Source organism: Triticum aestivum, chromosome 1A (assembly GCF_018294505.1).
Source record: "Triticum aestivum cultivar Chinese Spring chromosome 1A, IWGSC CS RefSeq v2.1, whole genome shotgun sequence".
NCBI lineage: Eukaryota > Viridiplantae > Streptophyta > Magnoliopsida > Poales > Poaceae > Triticum > Triticum aestivum.
The window spans coordinates 14,666,252-14,672,654 of record NC_057794.1 but is presented as its reverse complement, the minus strand read 5'-3'; positions in this window follow the sequence as shown (position 1 = coordinate 14,672,654).

The window sequence follows — 6,403 nt, the reverse complement described above, 5'->3', positions numbered from 1 at the left end:
AGCATGGCCGGGGAAGTGGTGGGCGGTGGTGGTCAGGCGCGGGTGAGACGAGGCAAGGGAGGGATTACTAATGGCGCACCAACTCTAAATGCGCCATTAGTAATCCAGGTTACTAATGGCGCACCTTCTGGTGGTGCGCCATTAGTAGTTTTGTAAAAAAAAATACTAATGGCACACTGTCCCACAGTGCGCCATTACTAGTTTAAACTAGTAATGGCGCACGGTGGAACAGTGCGCCATTAGTAGTTTTGCAAAAAAAGGAATAAAAAATATAATAAAAAAAACAACATTAGTGACGCACTTTCAGACAGGTGCGCCATTACTAGTTACAACTAGTAATGGCGCACTGTGTCTGGATGCGCCATTAGTATGTTTGGACAGGCGCACTAGTTCAATTTTTTTTTGATACTAATGGCACACCCTGGGCCAGGTGCGCCATTAGTAGTTTCAACTCTAATGGCGTATCAGAATGTGGTGCGCCATTAGTATATACTAATGGCGCACCGCTTGTCCGGTGCGCCATTAGTGTCAATCCCATCTATAGCCCTTTTTCTAGTAGTGATAGAAAGAGAATGAAAGTCATTCCCTATGCCTTGGCCATAGGTTCTATAAAGTATGTCATGTTGTGTACCAGATCTATTGTATACCCTGCACTGATTTAGCAAGGGAATACAATAGTGATCTAGGAGTAGATCACTGGACATCGGTCAGAATTATTCTTAATGAAATAAGGATATGTTTCTCGATTATGGACGTGGCAAAAAGGTTCGTCGTAAAGGGTTACATCGATGCAAGTTTTTGACACTGATCCAGATGATCCTAAGTCTCAATATGGATACATATTGAAAGTGGGAGCAATTAGCTAGAGTAGCTCCGTGCAGAGCATTGTAGACATAGAATTTTGCAAAATAGATGCGGCTCTGAATTTGGCAGGCCCGTTGACTAAATTTATCTCACAAGCAAAACATGATCACACCTTAGTACTCTTTGGGTGTTAATCACATAGTGATGTGAACTAGATTACTGACTCTAGTAAACCCTTTGGGTGTTGATCACATATCGATGTGAACTATGGGTGTTAATCACATGGTGATGTGAACTATTGCTTTTTAAATCACATGGAGATGTGAACTAGATTATTGACTTTAGTGCAAGTGGGAGACTGAAGGAAATATGCCCTAGAGGCAATAATAAAGTTATTATTTATTTCCTTATTTCATGATAAATGTTTATTATTCATGCTATAATTGTATTAACCGGAAACATAATACATGTGTGAATACATAGACAAACAGAGTGTCACTAGTATGCCTCTACTTGACTAGCTCATTAATCAAAGATGGTTATGTTTCCTAACCATGAACAAAGAGTTGTTATTTGATTAACGAGATCACATCATTAGGTGAATGATCTGATTGACATGACCCATTCCATCAGCTTAGCACCCGATCGTTTAGTATGTTACTATTGCTTTCTTCATGACTTATACATGTTCCTATGACTATGAGATTATGCAACTCCCGTTTGCCGGAGGAACACTTTGTGTGCTACCAAATGTCACAACGTAAATGGGTGATTATAAAGGTGCTCTACATGTGTCTCCAAAGGTGGATGTTGGGTTGGCGTATTTCGAGATTAGGATTTGTCACTCCGATTGTCGGAGAGGTATCTCTGGGCCCTCTCGGTAATGTACATCACATAAGCCTTGCAAGCATTGAAACTAATATGTTAGGTGTGAGATGATGTATTACGGAACGAGTAAAGAGACTTGCCGGTAACGAGATTGAACTAGGTATTGGATACCGACGATCGAATCTCGGGCAAGTAACATACCGATGACAAAGGGAACAACGTATGTTGTTATGCGGTCTGACCGATAAAGATCTTCGTAGAATATGTAGGAGCCAATATGGGCATCCAGGTCCCGCTATTGGTTATTGACCAGAGAGATGTCTCGGTCATGTCTACATAGTTCTCGAACCCGTAGGGTCCGCACGCTTAACGTTTGTTGACGATATAGTACTATGTGAGTTATGTATGTTGGTGACCGAATGTTGTTCGGAGTCCGGAATGAGATCACGGACATGACGAGGAACTCCGGAGTGGTCCGGAGACAAAGTTTGATATATGGGATAATAGTGTTTGGTCACCGGAAGGGTTCCGGAAATCACTGGAAGGAGTTCCGGATGTTTCCCGAAATGTTTGGGTACGAGAACACTTTATTTGGGCCAAAGGGGAAAGCCCACAAGGTTTTTGGAAAGCGCAAAAGGAAGTTTTGCGGAGTCCAGGGGCCAGACGCCAGGGTCCCTGGCGTCTGGGTCCAGACGCCGGGAACCCTGGCGTCTGGCCCTGGAGTCCGAGAAGGACTCTTGCCTTTCGGGTGAAACCGACTTTGTGGAGGCTTTTACTCCAAGTTTCGACCCTAGGGCTCAACATATAAAGAGAGGGGCAGGGCTAGCACCAAAGACAGATCAAGAAACACCAAGCCGTGTGCCGGCAACCCTGTCTCCCCTAGTTTATCCTCTGTCATAGTTTTCGTAGTGCTTAGGCGAAGCCCTGCGGAGATTGTTCTTCACCAACACCGTCACCACGCCGTCGTGCTGCCGGAACTCATCTACTACTTCGCCCCTCTTGCTGGATCGAGAAGGCGAGGACGTCACCGAGCCGAACGTGTGCAGAACTCGGAGGTGCCGTGCTTTCGGTACTTGGATCGGTCGGACGTGAAGACGTACGACTACATCAACCGCGTTGATATAACGCTTCCGCGAACGGTCTACGAGGATACGTAGACAACACTCTCCCCTCTCGTTGCTATGCATCACCATGATCTTGCGTGTGTGTAGGAATTTTTTTTGAAATTACTACGTTCCCCAACAGCACGAACATCTGGTCGGATAACTGGATACCCAGGGCAGAAATGATGAGACCTTTTGGTAGATTATCTAATGACCCACCCCAATATGTGTCCGAATTGATTGATCACACCTCTGCTGTTTGGGATACTGTTAAGCTAGAAGAAGTCTGTCTCCCAATTGACATCCCTGCTATACTACGAATACCATTGTGTACTTCTGAAATACAAGATTCCTGGTCATGGTTTTTTGAGAAAAATGGCAGATTCTCTGTGAGGTCAGCCTACCGAATGATGGTTGCTACAGAGTTCAGAAGGGAGGCGTGGCTAGACGGGGAAGCAGGTTCTTCAAGCTCGGATCCTAATGCCCAGTCCTGGACAAGTTTATGGAAGATTTCTGTACCGAGCAAGATACGGATGTTTTTATGGAGATTAGCGAAACACTTTACCCACCGAAGATGTCCGGGCTCATAGGAACATGGCGACGTCCAGTACATGCGGATTATGTGGAGCGGAAGACTCCTGGAGGCACTCTATGATGGAGTGTTATATGTCAAGATGTGTGTGGGCGTTGGTGAATGGCGAGTTGGCAGAACACTTGTGTGAAACAAATGAACCAAGTGCAAAGCAGTGGATCTTCTCCATGATCGACATTTTATCCCACAAAGCTTTCATCAGGTTGGCAGTTACTTTGTGGGCAATATGGTGGGCTCGAAGGAAGGCAATACACGAACAAATCTACCAGAGTCCCTCAGCAACCCATGAGTTCATTCGAAGATTCTTGGCAGATTTGGAGTTTCTTCCGAGGAGTCCCGTCAAGAACAACCCTGTGGCGAGGACTGGTGTACGTCGCCCTAAGGCCCCGCCCGCGGGACATGCTAAAATCCGCGTGGACGCGGCTGTTTCCAAGACCTGCAACTGTGGTGCTGTGGCGGCGGTGTGCAGGAGTAACGATGGAAACTTCATGGGCAGTTCTGGGATAACTGATGCAGCAACATTAGAAGCTATTGCATGCAGGGAAGGTTTTGCTCTGGCGCAAGATTTACTATTGACTGATTTGTTATAGCTTTGGACTCCAAGCAAGTAGTTAATGATATTAAGTCAGCAAGCAATGGAGGCTACGGAGCAATCATCTCGGAGATTAGGAATCTTTTAGTAGGGTTCAATTGTAATCTTACTTTCGAAGGCATCTAATAGCGATGCCGATAGGTTAGCCAAGTTTGCACACTCGTTGGATCGGGGTAGGCATTTGTGGTTTCTGGAACCCCATGATCCTTTTTGTATCCCAGTTAATGTGGTTTTTGAGCAATAAAAACTTGGTTAGCCCCTAAAAAAAGCAATAAGAAAAAAAAACAGTTTCAAAAAAAGCAGCAAGAAAAAAACGTTGCCAAAAATACATAAATTTCATTGGAGGATTTTTTTCTAATTTGCACACAATTTTTTAGGGGTGATTTAGTTGGTAAAATAATGTATTTCATTTAGAATAAGTATACTGCCAAAATTTGATTTTAACATCAACATTCCATCTCCACTGATTTTAAAGATCTATCCCTACGGGGCTGTTTGGATCGATGCCTTGGAGCGCCTAACAAAAAGAAAAAAAATGTTGACTACACTTTAGACAACTACTAGATGATACCCTTGCACGTTGCTGCGGGAATTGATTGCAATATATTTGAGTGGGATTATTTTTCTTTGTAAAATGACAACCGGAACTGGAAATAATACTTTGATTTAATGTACTTGATTACTGTGTAGTTTTACAATATACATTACATAGAAGCATAATTGCATGGATTTGCCAGGCTGACTCCTCGGTTACACACAGTATTGGGAGTAATAAAAACGCTAGACTGACTCCTCGGTTACCACAGTCTGTGGGCAGTTTCTCGTGGACTACCAGTGGTAACTGAAAGCTAACGTGGTTGCTTTGTAAGGTGGTGGGTCCCTCTTGCAAGTCTCTAATAAAACGCTGATGTGGCACTGTTGCTGATGTGAATAGGATGCATGTCAAGAGAAGTAACATAAGGGGGATGAACTATTTAGGTATTATAGATTTGGATGGACGTCAAATTTTTGTTTCACCCGGCCCTCTGCACCTTTGCTAGCAGATTTAGGGCATCTCTAACGGTATACATCAAAACAGACACATCAAAAGTCCACGGACCGAGCTTTTCGGTATCGTACGAGATTTCCATACCATTTGGATCTTTGGTTTGTTCGGTATATAACTTAAAACCATCGGTATCGTACGAAATATTGTTTGGAATACAGAAAAAGTTTTTGTTTTCAAATATTGTTTACAATTTTTGAAAATGTTCTGTAATTCAAAAAATGTTCCTGTTTTTGATTTTTTTCCACATATTTAAGAAATGTTTGTGTTTCAAACAAGTTTGACGAAAAAAATTAAAGTACTCCCTCCGTCCCAAAATATAAGTGTGTTTTTACATGAGTGTAGTGTCAAAAACACTCTTATATATGGGACAGAGGGAGTGCGTGGCTTTCAGTTTGTGTTTAACATCAATTGTTGGGAATTTGTTAACAATTTTGAAAAAAAGTGTTCAAGTTTATAAAATTTTCATACGCAATTTTAAAATTTAAAATTGTTGGAAAAATTCAAAAAAGGGCTAGGACATAAGAAAATATTCATGTTGATTGACAATGATGAAAATTACAAATAACAGAAGCATTCAAATTAGGAAAAAGCTACATGCTCACATATGCATGTGTCTGGCCTAGTCTAGCACACTCCTCTGAACTGGTTTTTTTTGGACTATGGGTAAATGCCCCCAACTTCTTGCAGCAGTTTGGCATACACATATAAGGCATCCATGCTAGTTTTGAATGAATTCCGACACCGTACGCAGGTTGTGCCACGTACGCTCATTTATTGGCCAGTTTTCACCGATAAAACTCAAGTAAATTCTAGAATTACCGAAAACAAAAACAACCTAACATGGTGCCTTTAATTGGTATATAAGATAATGTAAAAAAAACATTGTGGTCATTTGACATATATTGGAAGAAACGTGCTCTCAAACGGACCTTCTGGCCTACCCGAACACCCTCCGTTAACCTGGTCTATTTTTGGACATGTATGAAATGGCCCCAACTCTTACCAGCTGGTAGGCATGCCCATGGTAGGTATCCATGCCAGGTTTGAACATATTCCGACACCGTATGCAAGTTGCATCACGTCTAGCCATTTATTGACCATTTTTTGAAAACTAAAACAACTTGCCATGGTGCCTTTAATTGGTCATATAAGCTCATATAAAGAAAAATAGGGGTCATTGACGGATGCTGAAAAACCACACTCTCAATCAGACCCTTCTGGCCTACCCAAACATCCTCCGTTGACCCCTATTTTTTGGACATGCATGAAATAATCCCAACTTTCCAGCATTGGGTGGGCATAACCATGGTAAGCATCCATCCCAAGTTTGAACGAATTTCGACACCGTATGCAAGTTGCAACACGTCCAACCATTTATCGGACTTTTTCCACCAAGAAATTCCAGAAAATGGAAAACTTGTAAAAAAACCAAACAA